Source organism: Sapajus apella, unplaced genomic scaffold (assembly GCF_009761245.1).
Source record: "Sapajus apella isolate SASKATOON/1434 unplaced genomic scaffold, GSC_monkey_1.0 scaffold60, whole genome shotgun sequence".
Classification (NCBI taxonomy): Eukaryota; Metazoa; Chordata; class Mammalia; order Primates; family Cebidae; genus Sapajus; species Sapajus apella.
This window is the reverse complement of record NW_022437000.1, coordinates 13,662,211-13,675,956: the sequence shown is the minus strand read 5'-3', so window position 1 is coordinate 13,675,956 and position 13,746 is coordinate 13,662,211. Positions and strand designations below refer to the sequence as shown.

Here is a 13,746-nt window from a genome sequence, read left to right as displayed (position 1 = left end):
AAATGCCTCCAGGAAGCCCACGTGCACGGTCGGTGTCTAAATGCCTCCAGGAAGCCCACATACACAGTCGGTGTCTAAATGCCTCCAGGAAGCCCACGTGCACAGCCAGTGTCTAAATGCCTCCAGGAAGCCCACATGCACAGTCAGTGTCTAAATGCCTCTAGGATGTCCATGTGCACAGTAGGACAGCACTGGGATGTCCACATACGTGGTCAGTGCTGGGATGTCCATGTGCACGGTCAATACAGGACTGGGGTGTCCACGTGCAGGGTCAGCATGGGGCCGGGGTGTCCACGTGCACGGTCAGCACGGGGCCGGGATGTCCAGAGTCCATGTGCACGGTCAGTACAGAGCCGGGGTGTCCACGTGCAAGGTGAGTACAGGGCCGGGGTGTTCACATGCAGGGTCAGCACAGGGCCGGGGTATCCATGTGCCCGGTCAGTTCAGCGCTGATTCAGAAAGCACAGCTGAGGGCGGGGGACCCCCAAGCCTCCCTCTCTGCCCTGCAGTGTTTCACCTGGAAGGCAACCCTTGTCTGGTATTAAAAGTGCAGGTGGAAGCCAGAAGGCAAAAACAGTGCCTGCATGCAGGGCAACGAACTTCAGGAAACAGCTCTCGGCCTGGGCACTTTGCCAGTGACAGAGCAAGAGCATCGCCATCTTGGACAAACCCCACCATTTTAAATTCCCCTTGATTAAAAACCACCTAAATCCAGCCCCAAAAACATCCACCTAACGGCTAATGTCAGCATGACCACAAACCACAAATGACACCTCTGACCAGAAACATTCCCACCCTGCAGTAACACACACACACACACACACACACACACACACACACACACACACACTGTCTCTCTCTCTCTCTCTCTGACACGGGACGCTGACCCAGCTGACTGCTAAGACCTGTCCGCCCCTGGTTGTCTCGCGGTGCCCGGAGTCAGGTCTGCCATCCTGGCCCTAGAGGACCAGGGTACTAAGTTGGAAGAAACTTTGGGAAGCCCAATCTCTTCTCAGCTTAACTGTCCTCTTTATAAAGAGGATTCCAGGTCTCTGTCTTTTTTCTGGAGACACCTAGAACAAAACAGATGCCCTCAGCCTCCCCTTGCCACCCCACATGGGTGCCAGGCAGTCCCATGTTCCTACCTAGAACAAAAGCAGACACCCTCGGCCCGCTCTTACCAGCCCATGTGGGAGCCAGACGACCCCACATCCCCACGTCCTCCCTGCTCGGCCGTGTCCGCAGCCTCGCCAAGCTTGGCTTACAGGGGAGCCTAATGCCACAGCGTTTAGGTTTTTACTGTAACACAGCCCGGCCCCAATGCAAACTAGATAATCACAGCCAATGGCCCAAAAACAGAAACTTTGACTCAAATTCTCAGGGACCTTGACAACTTTATAGCCAGGAACAGCAAATGGCAAGAGGTTCCCTACGTTCAGGTTTCTTCTGCCCTCCCCACGTCAAGCTTGCACCCCTCATGAAAGCTTTCTTCTTAATGAAAACCCCCCAGGTCTTCCCTTCCTCCGAAACCCCTTTGACCCTGCAGATGAACCCCCTGCATCTGCTCCTCACCACCCGAACCCTTCACCCTGTTGGTCCCTCCTGCCACCAAGCCTTTAGCCCCAAACCCCAACCCTCCTTCTCCATCTGTCACGCGTTCAAAAACTACTCCAGCTGTTCAAAACCTACACCTCTGCCGTTCCCCCTCCCCAGGAAGGGGCTGGAGCTGAAGGCACTGCTGGAGTTCGAGTCCCTTTCTCCGCATCTGGTTTGTCGAAGATCCAACAGCGCCTGGAACCCTTCTCTGAAAACCCCTCTCATTATCACAGGGAATTCCTGCACATACCCGACCCTTTAATTTAACTTGGCATGACATTTATATAATTCTAACCTCCACCCTCACTCCTGACAAGAGGAGCACATCTGGCCTTCAGCTGAAACACACGCAGATGACCTCCATACTCAGACCCCTTTAGAGAATCCACTGGCCAAGTACGCAGGCCCCCACAGAGACCCAGACGGGACTTACCAACAGGCAGACACCGGTGTCAGGCGAAGAGGCCGCATGAGCACCTGTCTCCTCAAGGGCAGGGTCAAAAACGCCCATAAGGCAGCTAATTATGAAAAGCTTAGAGAAATTACACAAGAGCCCCAGGAAAATCCTGTCCTTTTCATGTCTCGCCGAAGCTATGCAAAAATATACCAATTTGGACGCAGAATCTAGAGAAGATCAAACTTTTCTCCACCTCCAGTTTATTTCCCAATCCACCAAGATACCCCGGGAAAATTACAAAAATTAGAGGAAGGTCCCCAGACATCTCAGTGGGACCTCCTAAATGCAGCCTCCATGTCTTTACCAACGGAAACGAGGAACAAAATTTTCAAAAAGGCAAACATCTCCATCTGAAATGCCAGATGCTTGCCTGTGCTGTCCAAAAGTCAGTTACACAAAACCCTCCCAATAACCCAAAAGAAAACTCCCCCATCTCTCTGGGACTCTGTTTCTGATGTGACAACCCCTGACACTGGGCAAAGATTTGTCCTAACGCCTGGCCCACAGCAAACTGTGCCCCACCTGTGGTCTTTGGGGACACTGAAAAATGGCCCCCAATGGGGACACCTTCCCCGTTCAGGTACGGCTCATAATGAAGCTCTCCAACCATCACAGGAGGAAATCTCTTCACTGCTGGCACTGACCACGGAGGACTGAGGATGCCGGGATACTCGCCCCCTCGACCAGCGAGTCCACAGAACCCAGGGTATTGGGACGGCATCTGGCAGGTTAGAAGCGAGATGGAGTCAGTTAGGTCAGATCGTTTTCACTGTCTCAGTTATAATTTTGCAATGGCAGTTTCAAGACTTTTAATGACTATCACAGTTTTCATAAATAATCTAGGCAAATGATTAACTAGATAAATATGATGCGACAAATACTTGTAAACAAACTTGTCATAATTTGGAATCTAAAGTTGTATTCAACTAAAGTACAGCTATTTCATTATTTAGGTATTTTCCAATAAAAAATATTATAGGAAAATGTTCTTTCTAAAAATTGTGTCCTTTTTAAAGGGTAAATAATTTGTGTCTAATTCAAAGCTTATTTAAAGGTTATATATAAAACAAGGTAAAAGAAACTAGGAAATAAGTGAGGCATAAGGAAAGTTATAAATATAAAAAGAGTTTTAAAGACTATTGGTAAAATAAAAATATCTTCAAATATGTAAACATTTGATCCAAATTATGCAGGTCAAACATTAGGTTTGTTACATGCTTTAGGTCATAAACTGCTTCTTTGACTTAAAAATTGTTTAATTTATTTTGTAGTGTTAAATTCTAGACAAGGCCTGGGGACATCTGAAATTAGCCAAGCCCCTAGCTATGCAAAAAGGTACTAAAGAAAAGAGATTTTATATGAGAAGGGCTCTTGTATGACAAATACTTGTCCTAAAGTAAAATATCTGGTTGGCTGAAGAGAGGGATGTTTAGGGCAAGTCAGAAAGTCAAGGAGTATTGTAGCTTGTCTATGCTGTCGTGGAAGAATTTAGAAAATGGAGTTTATGTAAGAAATGTTGTAAAATTTAAAGGTGATGAGGCCTCCTAAATGCTTTATAAAATGCCACTACGACTCTTAGCTGCACAACTTGACTGCTTTGCAGCTAGGTAAGGCCTGGGACACCTGGAGTTAGGCGCTGAAATGAGTCAGGCCTTACCCACACTTCTGTCTAGGTCCCAGGCTCCGCACCTAGTACATCGTTAAAATCCCAAACTTCCAAGGTTTTCAACAAAGGTAAAGGTTGCTAAGAGTTAGCAGAGTAACGTGTATTTAAGACTACTGAAGAAACAGTTCACATGAAGGTGTGTAAGGAAAGTAAAATATACTTTTGGTAAAAAGACTATAAGGAGGCATGAGAATGTGAAATTTTGCCTAGGTTAAAAGGCTAAAGAGTTTTAAGTTGGATAAAATAAAAATAAAGGTTTAAGAAGTCGTGAAAGGTTGACTGTAAAGGAAATTCTGTGTGAAAACATATTGGCTAAAGTTAAAGGGATATCCTCCAGTTTTTCAGTAAATTAAGCATTAAAATAAAAGCACAATGGGTTTCTCTTAGAGTGTTAGCCTGCTCTTTTACGAAAATTGTAAAGAGTTATAAAAGGTCCATAAAAATCTTACCTTATGGTCAAACATTAAAATTGTGCAAATAAGCTTTTGTTAAGAATTGGATTTAACATTAATATTACACTAACGTAAAGGCGAAATTTGGCTTATTTGCTATAAAAATTACGCAGGAAGCATTAGTCAAATATGAAATGGTGTTTGGCTTTCTTGAGGCTAAATTCATATAAATATGTTATTGGTATATGTTCCAAGGTTATGGGAGACACCTCTAATTCTGATATATTTCAGCGTATGTTATTGGTAATAATTATAATTCTGTTAAAATTACTGTGTGCCACAGGCAACAGATTTCCTTGTCAATTGTGTCCTTTTTTTTTTTTTTGAGATGGAGTTTTGCTTTTGTCACCCAGGCTGGAGTCCAGTGGTGCGATCTCAGCTGACTACAACCTCCATCTCCCGGGTTAAAGTGATTCTCCTGCCTCAGCCTCCAAAGTAGCTGGGACTACAGGCAGCTACCACCACAATCAGCTAATTTTTTGTATTTTTAGTAGAGATGGGGGTTTCGTCATCTTGGGCAGGCTGGTCTTGAACTCCTGACCTCAGGTCATTAGCCTGCCTTGGCCTCCCAAAGTGCTGGGAGTACAGACGTGAGCTACTACGACCAGCCTCAATTGTGTCTTTAACTATGGCTACCCTAAAACTTTTTGTCATTCGTAAGCAATGTTGTCTTGTTTTGGTCCTCTTTAGAAGGTGGTTTTTGAATCAGCTATGAAGCTCTAACGAGTGCTCTTGAATGCAAGTTTCTGATAACTTTGGAGATTGTGACAACAGAATAGAGGGAAAACGTTCAGGACTCTTGAAGAGCTAAAATGTTCATGAGTATCAAGCAGGACAGGAATTGGCTCCATGAACTGAACTAACAGGACACTGGAGTGATTTTTTTGACACTCCATTTGCTTAAAATGTGGCCAATCCTTTGTTTTGCTTTTCAGAGTCAAAACTTTTCTTTTGAGCTGTTGACAGCTCTTAACAATTTAGTATACTCCCATGAACAAATTTGGAGCATATTTCTCTCTTCCTGATTTTCTCCAGAATTTGGAAACTGTGCACATTCGTAAGTTATGGCAACATGGTTATTTGCATAAGTGCAGCGAGAACCTGTGTTCTTTTGTAGCAGGGCACAGCTGGAGAAACTTGCTATTTCACCGAGGTTTTGACGGAATGTTGTGCTTTCCTTTCAGGGATCAAGCATGACTTACGAAGCCGAGGAAGCCCCAAGAGCCCGGCCTCGTATTCTGTGCACACCGTCCCTGCGCAGGGTTCTGACCTGCAGTATGTGAAGAATGTCACTTTCTGACAGCCAGGAACCCCGGGTTATCCTGGGACCTGAAGAAGACTGGAATTTACCCACTCATAGATATCTAATGGTACAATTCCATGGCTGGGCTCAGCTTTAAAAAGTCTTATCTCAGATCCCTTCTATAAAACAAAGTTCCATCAAAGGCAGTTTAAAAGGCCTATGTGAAAAGTCATTATACTTGCTGCACTGTGCACAAATAGTTAAGCCAAATATAATAAAGCAAACTAGCCCTACCATAACTTGTCTTTTAATAAAAATGGAAAACTGGAGAGAGAAAATTATGTTTCAAAAACTATAGCACACCTATTGTTAAATTCTAGTCCTGCTGATGTTTTTCAATTTTTATTATTTTCTACAGTTTAGATTAAATTTTAATTTTTCTGGCTACAAGTCTCCAAAATAATGTTTTCAATTTTTTCTTTTTCCCCACTTTTCTAACTGGAAATCACTGAAACCTAAGCTGTGCTTTCTTAAAGTCCCATAAGATGAAGACTAGCTGTTTCAGCAGATGCTGCCTCTCAGCCCCTGAAACAGAGAGCTACCAGGAACAAATCACCCTATTCCACGCCAGTGCTGCATCATGCCCCGCCATGATGACTCTCTCTCAGCAGGAAGGAGCAGAAAGAACACACTGCCTCCTCTCCTTTCACAACGCTAGGGCCTGGATTGACCGCGCAGAAGCATCAACATCTTGGACAAGCACCACCATTTTAAGCTCCCCTTGATTAAAAACCACCAAAATCCAGCCCAGAAAACAACATCAACCTAATGTCTAATGTCAGCATGACCATAAACTACAAATGACAACTTCAACCAAAAACAGGCCAACCCCGAGATAAACTCCTCCGGACCCAAACATTCCAACCCTGTCATAAAACTCCCTTTCACACAAGAACATTCTGAACCTGCCATAAGCTCCCCCTCCCTAAACCCTTAAATCCACCTAGTCTGTAAGAGAAAACACAACTGATCTAAATCGGCCAGAAGCCCCTCTCAGGTTTATTCTCCAAAATAAACCTGTCTTTGACTGTTGAGCTGCTTTTCTTTCTTCTTTCTTCAACTCTTGCAGCCAGTGGCCAGGAGTGAGCATTTGTGGTGTTTCTCTGTGGGTGAGCGGAGGCCCTGCCCCAGCTAGAAAAAGATCAACAAAAACCTACTGTCAGGTTCTTGAGGCAGCTGAGTGAAATCAGGACCCACCCCAGGAGAAGATGCCTTGGCACCACAGGTGATCATTGTCACATCATCACAGCAGGTAAACTAGGACTCAGTTCCCAAGAGAAGATGCCACAGCACCATAGGTGATCGTCAACTCGTCACAGCAGGTAAAACCGAGGCCCACCAAGAAAGATGCTGCAGCCCCACAGAAGATCATGGTCACGTCGTCACAGAGGTGAAACCGAGGCCCACCAAGAGAGATGCTGCAGCCCCACAGAAGATCATGGTCACGTCGTCACAGCAGGTGATGCTGTTGCTTGTCGCAGACCCAGCTACACACAGGCAGGTTCAGACTCTCATCTTGGTGGGAAATGACACACTGAAGCTAAATATCCCCTTTCCATCCCTCGCATCTCCACCCCTGCCCAAAATCACTAGATTCCTGTTCAGCCGGCTGCCAGACGGGAACACGCCCGTCCCACCCCGATCCCGCCAGAGTGCAGCTGTGCGGAGGCTTCCTCCACAGGAACGCATCTCATCCACAACTCTCGACAAGCTCAGGGCTAGCCCTGTGCTGTCCACACCCTCGGACCCTCCACCCTGGCACAGGCAGCTGTGGGCCCCTCTCTGTGGCCCTGGCCAGCCCTGATCATCCCGCAGTCGTCCAGGAAACCCCCAGAGACCATGCACCCTGCCCAGCACCACCTGGGTTGGTTACTGTTAGCCATGGCTTCAGGCGGTGAATGACAGAGTCGGCAAAGGAGGAGGCGCTGGGGGGAGGCAGAGCCACTGCGCCCACCCGGGAAGGCTCTGTCTGAGGCCAGGCTGTGCACGGCAAGGGCAGTGGCAGGAAGCACCGCCCTCATTTCCCCCATGACCTGGGGAGACGGCTCCTCCCCTCCTTCGAGGGAACCCAGGGGATTCGCCTCCCAAGACCACCCTCCCACTCGGTAGAGCCCCGTGGACCGGTGGGAGTTGTTCTAGGTGCTGAAGACACACGTATCCCGCACACCACGGCCCCCACCTTCTGGACTGACTGCAGAGTCAGCACAGCGCCCGGTGAGCTGCCCCCAGAGACAGAGCCAGGGCCAGTGCCGGGGCCACCGCACCTCCCCTCGGCCCCACAGCAGCCTGGGGTGCGCAGCCCGAGGGTGGAGCCAGCAGCCTCAGCCACTGCCCAGCCCTGCGCTGGGAGCCCAGCAGGTGCTCAGCCTGGCTTGACAGGCACGTTGGCCTCACCCAGGTTACACAGCTGGCAAGAGGCTGGGTCTGGGTTCAAATCCAGGTGTGCTGGGTGTAAAGAGAGGGAGGGGCAAAGAGATAAAGAGGGAGTCAGAGAAAGAGACAGAGGGAGACACACAGAGAGATAGGGAGGGAGTCAGAGAAAGAGACAGAGGGAGACACACAGAGAGATAGGGAGACAGAGACAGAGAGAGAGAGAGATAGAGACAGACAGGGAGATAGAGGGGGAACCAGAGACAGACAGACAGAGACAGAGCAATAGAGAGGGAGTCAGCAGGAGACAGGGATGCCCCAAGTGTGCCCACATTTTCTAACAGCCACTGAGGCTCCGGGACATGTAACTCCCTGTGAAGTGGACACAGAAACTGGTCTGGCTATGGCTTTCCATGAGGAATTCCAGGGCCTGTCCAAAAATATCCGGGTCCACGCAGATATTTGGACCCAGCCAGGAAACAAGCTGAATTTTCCAAACAAGCAGATGTGAATGCAGCTTATGTGGTGGGAAAAAGAGAAATTCCAGGTGTTGGTTTCAGACAGATGCTTGGCAAGCCGACAGCCCAAGTGCCTGTGACTACCCATGTAATCAATGCATCCGTAGGCGTTGGCTCCTGGGCCCCGCGGGTGAGCGTCAGGGTTGCTCAGTGTGGGTGTGGGTGTGGGTGCTGCAGGACAAGAGGAGCTTTTCCTGCTCACCAGGCGTCAGCACCACCGGCTCACATCAGGACGGGAGACTACGGGGGAAGGTTGAGGTGGGAACAGGTCGTCTGGGCCCGCTGTGCCAGGAAGCTCCACATCCACCCCCACTCCGAGTGTCACACTCAGCCCCACATGTCCCGGAGGCTGCTCCCCAGCCCCAGGAGTGCCCAGAGGGGCAAGGCCACTCGGACAGCAGAGAACACCGGCGTCTGACACGAGGCCTGCTAGGGCCCAGCCCTGCTGTGGCCATGGGAGGAGCCAGCAGCTCTGAGGCGGAACCCACATGCAGCTTACAGCTCAGCCAGCAGCAGGGGGTGGGGGTCAGGCTCCAGCCTCTCTGGGTTCAACATGGCCATCGGGACGACCACAGGAAGCAGATGCCACTGAAGAAGAGAGGCACTTTAAGAAATCAGTGCCACCACGTCGGCCCTGAGTGGTAGGTGCACAATCCCACAGGCCTCCAATCTCAGGGGCCAAAAAACTGGAACAAGGTTGATTTTCCTGTAACTACATCTAGTTCCTGTGACAGACGTCCCGGCAGCCAGAAAAGAAGGCCGGGCTGGTGGCTCCCAAGTGTCTCCATGCCCCTGCCCTTGTGCCAGCTGCCCACCCTTCTCCCAAAATTAACCCAAGTCTGGAGGGTCCGGGTGGCAGTGTCTTTGAGCAGTGACTGGGGGGCAGGACAGGGTCCTCTTTGACCTTCACCCTGTCCCCTGCAGGTGTGGCCTGGGGCATTTGCATGGAGGAGGCGTCAACTGGTGTTTTGGGCAGGTTCTACCACGTTTCGGGAGGGGTGGCCCAGAGGACTCAGCCTCGGCTCGCAGGCCGCACGTGGCTGCACACGGAGACCTGATGCCACAGGCACGTGCACCTGGGAAAGTCTGACTCGAGCCACCTGTGGGACCGCAGAGGTCCCTGGGCAGGGACATGGGACCACTGGCCTCAGAGAAGCACACACACCCCAGTGCGTGCCTGACAGACACAGAGAGCTGGAGCCCCACCAGGCCCCCACGAGCTCGGGGGAAAGAGGCCTCGGTGGTGAGGCTGTGGGTCCAGGGCCAACCCCGAGCTGGGTGCCAGCAAGTGTGGGCACCTGTGCCCACCTGTGCCCGTGTGCCGCTTGTACCTGCGCTTTGCCTGTGCTCCACTCCCTAGTTATTTCCCAGCCGTGGGTGAGGTGGTGGGATCCAGGGCACGTGGATGGGGCCCACCCAACACCCCCCCTCCAGCACACCCAGCCCTGTGGGACCTACCCAGGGCCGTGGGACCTTGGAACGGGCTCTTGCCCTGGGCAACTCACAGTGTCCTCACCAGTGACCTGCAGAGCCACGCAGCACTGCCATCCAGGGATATCAGAAATCCACACCCTCCACCAGCCCCACCCAAAGTGGCAAAGACCCTCACAGCTTCCACAGGAGAAGGCACAGGGCCGGATGCCCCAGGAAGGCTGGTGGGGCTCCCAGGACAGCGAGGCCCTGAGCAGAAACTAACAGGGGTGGGCACAAGGAAGGCGGCCGAGACTCCACCCTCCCACACTTAGAGCAATGGAGAAAACAGGCTCGGTCCAGACCAAAGACCTGTGTGTGGTGTGTGTAGTATGTGTGTTGTGTGTAGTGTATGTGGTGTGTATTGTGTGGTGTGTATTGTGTGATGTGTGTGTCATGTGTGTTTTGTGTTGTGTATTGTGTGGTGTCTGTGTTATGTGTAGTGTGTGTTGTGTGTTATGTGGTGTGTGTCGTGTATGTGGCATGTAGTATATATGGTGTGTTTTGTGTGGTGCGTGTCATGTGTGTTGTGTGTGGTATATCTGGTGTTTGTCGTGTGTGGTGTGTGTAGTGTGTGTGGCATGTGTCGTGTGTTTGTAGCATATGTGGTGTGTGTGGTGTGTGGCATGTATTGTGTTTAGTGTGTATTGTGTATTGTGTGGTGTGTGTAGTGTGTGGTGTGTGGTGTGTGTCATGTATGTGGTATATCTGGTGTGTGTTGTGTGTTGTGTGTATGTGTGGTGTGTGTAGTGTGTGGTGTGTGTGATGTGTGGTGTGTTGTGTGGTGTGTCGTGTTGTGTGTTGTGTGTGGTTTGTGTATTGTGTGTGTGGTGTGTATCATGTGCCATGTGTGTTGTGTGTAGTGTATGTGGTGTGTTATGTGTGGTGTGTATATGTGTGCTGTGTGTGTTGTGTGTAGTATGTGTGTGGTGTGTGGTGTGTGTCATGTGTGGTGCATGTAGTGTATGTGGTGGTATTGTATGGCATGTGCATTGTGTGTGTTGTGTATAGTGTGTGTGTGTTGTGTGGAGTGTGTATCGTGTGGTGTGTGTGATGTACGTTGTGGTGTGTGTCATGTGTGTTGTGTGTAGTGTGTGGTGTGTGTGGTGTGTGGCATGCATGTGTTTTGCATTGTGTGGAGTGTGTCATGTGTGTGTCTGTGCGTATGCATGTACATGGGACACAGGAGAATTGCCAGTTAACACTGTTTTATGCCCTTCCCTTTCCCATCCCTGTGGGACTGTGCCAGGTTACAGAACTCTTCCTGAAATCAATGATTCATATGTCTGTTTGGGTAAGGAGCAAACAGTAACTCATTCATCAGTGGGAAAATATCTAAAGCTGATGTGATTTGGGGCATTCTTCAGATGTCACTGGAGGCTAACATGATAATGGGCAGGGATAATGGTGAAGCCATTTCTAATGATCGGATTCCAGCCCTTAAGTGAACAGAGTGAAATCTTTACAAATGAAATGACATCATGTCTGGAATTTGCTTCTAAACAACATGAGAAGGTGGGAGTGAACAGGACAAGTGATGCAGTTGGTGGGGCGTGGAGGGTCCATTATGTGATTCTATCCACCCTTGTATGAGCTTAAAGTTTTCTGTGGTAAAAATTAAAAATAAAAAGAAATTGAGAGGAAAGTGTTCATGTGTATCTGTATGCATTTGAAATACACTCATTCTCTCTGTAGCTGACATTCACAGCCTGCCATTGATGCCTTTTGAAATAACTTGAATGTTCTGACATCGATGCACTTAAAACGGGTGTATAACAATGACCACTACCTTCTGGAAACCTGTCACGGACAAGATATTCTCATGTGCATTGGCTCGAATGTTCCCAACCACCATGCAAACGAAGCAACTGAGGCTGAAAATGCTTCAGTAAGTTTCCTAGGATCACACAGCACTCATGGGCACCCAGGTTAAATTACTGTGAGATTGTAAAAGATGCATTCACCACACAACATTAGCCCAGAAGAATGCCTCCCCTGAAAAGGCAGAAATTAGCCTGCACAGGCATCACAGACAACCCCTCAGAGCTCTGGGCTGGGGCATCTGGGTGCCCTCCTCACCTGGGTGCGGAAAAGCCCATGGAAAGGTGAATACCACTTGGCTCTGGCAGTTGCTGTCACTCTTGGGTCTTTATCCTGTTATTCCAGTACCCATGTGCTTTTACCAAAGCCATAGAAATGGTCCCCCTGCATCCAGACTGGAAAGGAAGAAGCAAGTGTTTCTATTTGTAGAAGACATGCTCTAGTAGATACAAAATCCTAAAGAATTCATTTTTTTAAAAACTACTAGAACAAAGAAACGAGTTCTGCAGGGTTGCAGGATGTTAGATCAACATACAAAGTCAATTGTATTTGTAAACGCTTGCAATGGACAACCCAAAAGTTAAATTCAATTCCACCTGAAATAGCCTCAAAAAGAATAAAGTACTTAAGAATAAATTTAATTTGGTAAGTACTTAATTTAATAACTACTGAAGAATAAGTAAATTTTATACAAAACTTATACTCTAAAAACTACAAAACATTGTTTTTAAAAATTCTGGAAGGTCTAAATAACTGGGAAAGCATTCCATGTTCATGGATTGGCATACTTAACATTACGATGGTAACCCTCCCTACACTGAGCTACAGATTCAATACATCCCTACCAGAATCCCAGCTGGCTTCCTTGTAGAAATTGACCAATTGATTCTAAAATTCATATGGAATTGCAAGGGGTTCAGAATTGCCAAAATAATCCTGAAAAAGAAGAAGAAAGCTGGAAGACTCACAGCCCTTATTTCAAACTTACTATGAAGTTACAGTAATCAAGACTGCGTGGTACTGGTGCAAGCACAGACATATAGATTAATAGAATATAATTAAAAGTCTACAAATAAACCCATATAGCTATGGCCAATTAATTTTCAACAAGGGTGTCAAGACCATGGAGAGAGTTAATTCAAGGTGGATCACAGAACCAAATGGAAGAGTTAAAACTATAAAAACTCTTCTAGAAAAATCTAGGGATAAATCTTCACGTACTTAGATTTGCAAAGGATTCTCAGATATGACACCAAAAGCATGAACAACAAAAGAAAAAATAGATTAATTGGAGTTCATCAAAATTAAAAACTTTTGTGTCTCAAAGGACACCACTAGGAAAGTGCAAAGGCAACTTACAGAATGTGAGGAAATATCTGCAAATCACATATCTGAGAAGGCACTTGTATCTAGAATACATAAATGACTGACAACTCAACAGGAAAAGGCAACCCAATGTAAAAACGAGCAAAGGAAATGAACAGCCATTTCTCCAAGAACGTATGCAAATGGCCGATAGGCACATGAAGAGATGCTCAACATCACTAACCATCAGAGAAATGCAATCGAAACCATGATGAGATACCACTTAACACTCGTTGGATGACTAGAATCAAAACCAGACAGTAGCAAGTGCTGGTGAGGGAGTGCAGGAGCTGGAGCCCTCATGCCTGTCTGTGGGGATGTAACATGGGGCAGCCACTTTGGAAAACAGTCCAGCAGTTCCTCAAATGATTAGACAGGATTACTGTATGACCCAGCAATTCCACTCCTAGGTACATGCCCAAAAGAAATGAAAACACATGTTCACACAGACACCTGTGCACAGACGTTCACAGCAGCATTGTTCCCAACAGCCAAAGGGTGGAAACAGCCATAATGCCCATTGCCTGGTGAACGGATAAGTGTGGCCTGTCCATACAGTGGATTATTACTCAGCCATAGAAAGTAAGGAAATTTGGAAGAAGTTTAAAGACATGATGCACAGTGCCAGACACCAGACACAGAGACTGCAAATTACTCCTTACTCCCGCCACACACAAGCCGAGAGTGGGAATCTACAGAGACCACATATTACATGTTACTCCCCCACA

At 47.9% G+C, this 13,746-nt stretch overlaps 1 protein-coding gene and 1 long non-coding RNA gene across 5 annotated transcripts in view; both read right to left on the bottom strand.

Annotated features, from left to right (window-relative positions):
- Positions 1–13,746, bottom strand: part of TMEM255B (transmembrane protein 255B) — a 56,794-nt gene that overhangs the window by 30,206 nt on the left and 12,842 nt on the right. The window lies entirely within an intron of this gene.
- On the bottom strand, positions 891–6,107 carry LOC116528861. The gene is made up of 3 exons (XR_004259247.1): positions 5,715–6,107; positions 4,762–4,766; positions 891–1,582 (listed from the first exon to the last, which is right to left on the bottom strand). It is a non-coding gene; the product is annotated as an uncharacterized LOC116528861 (long non-coding RNA).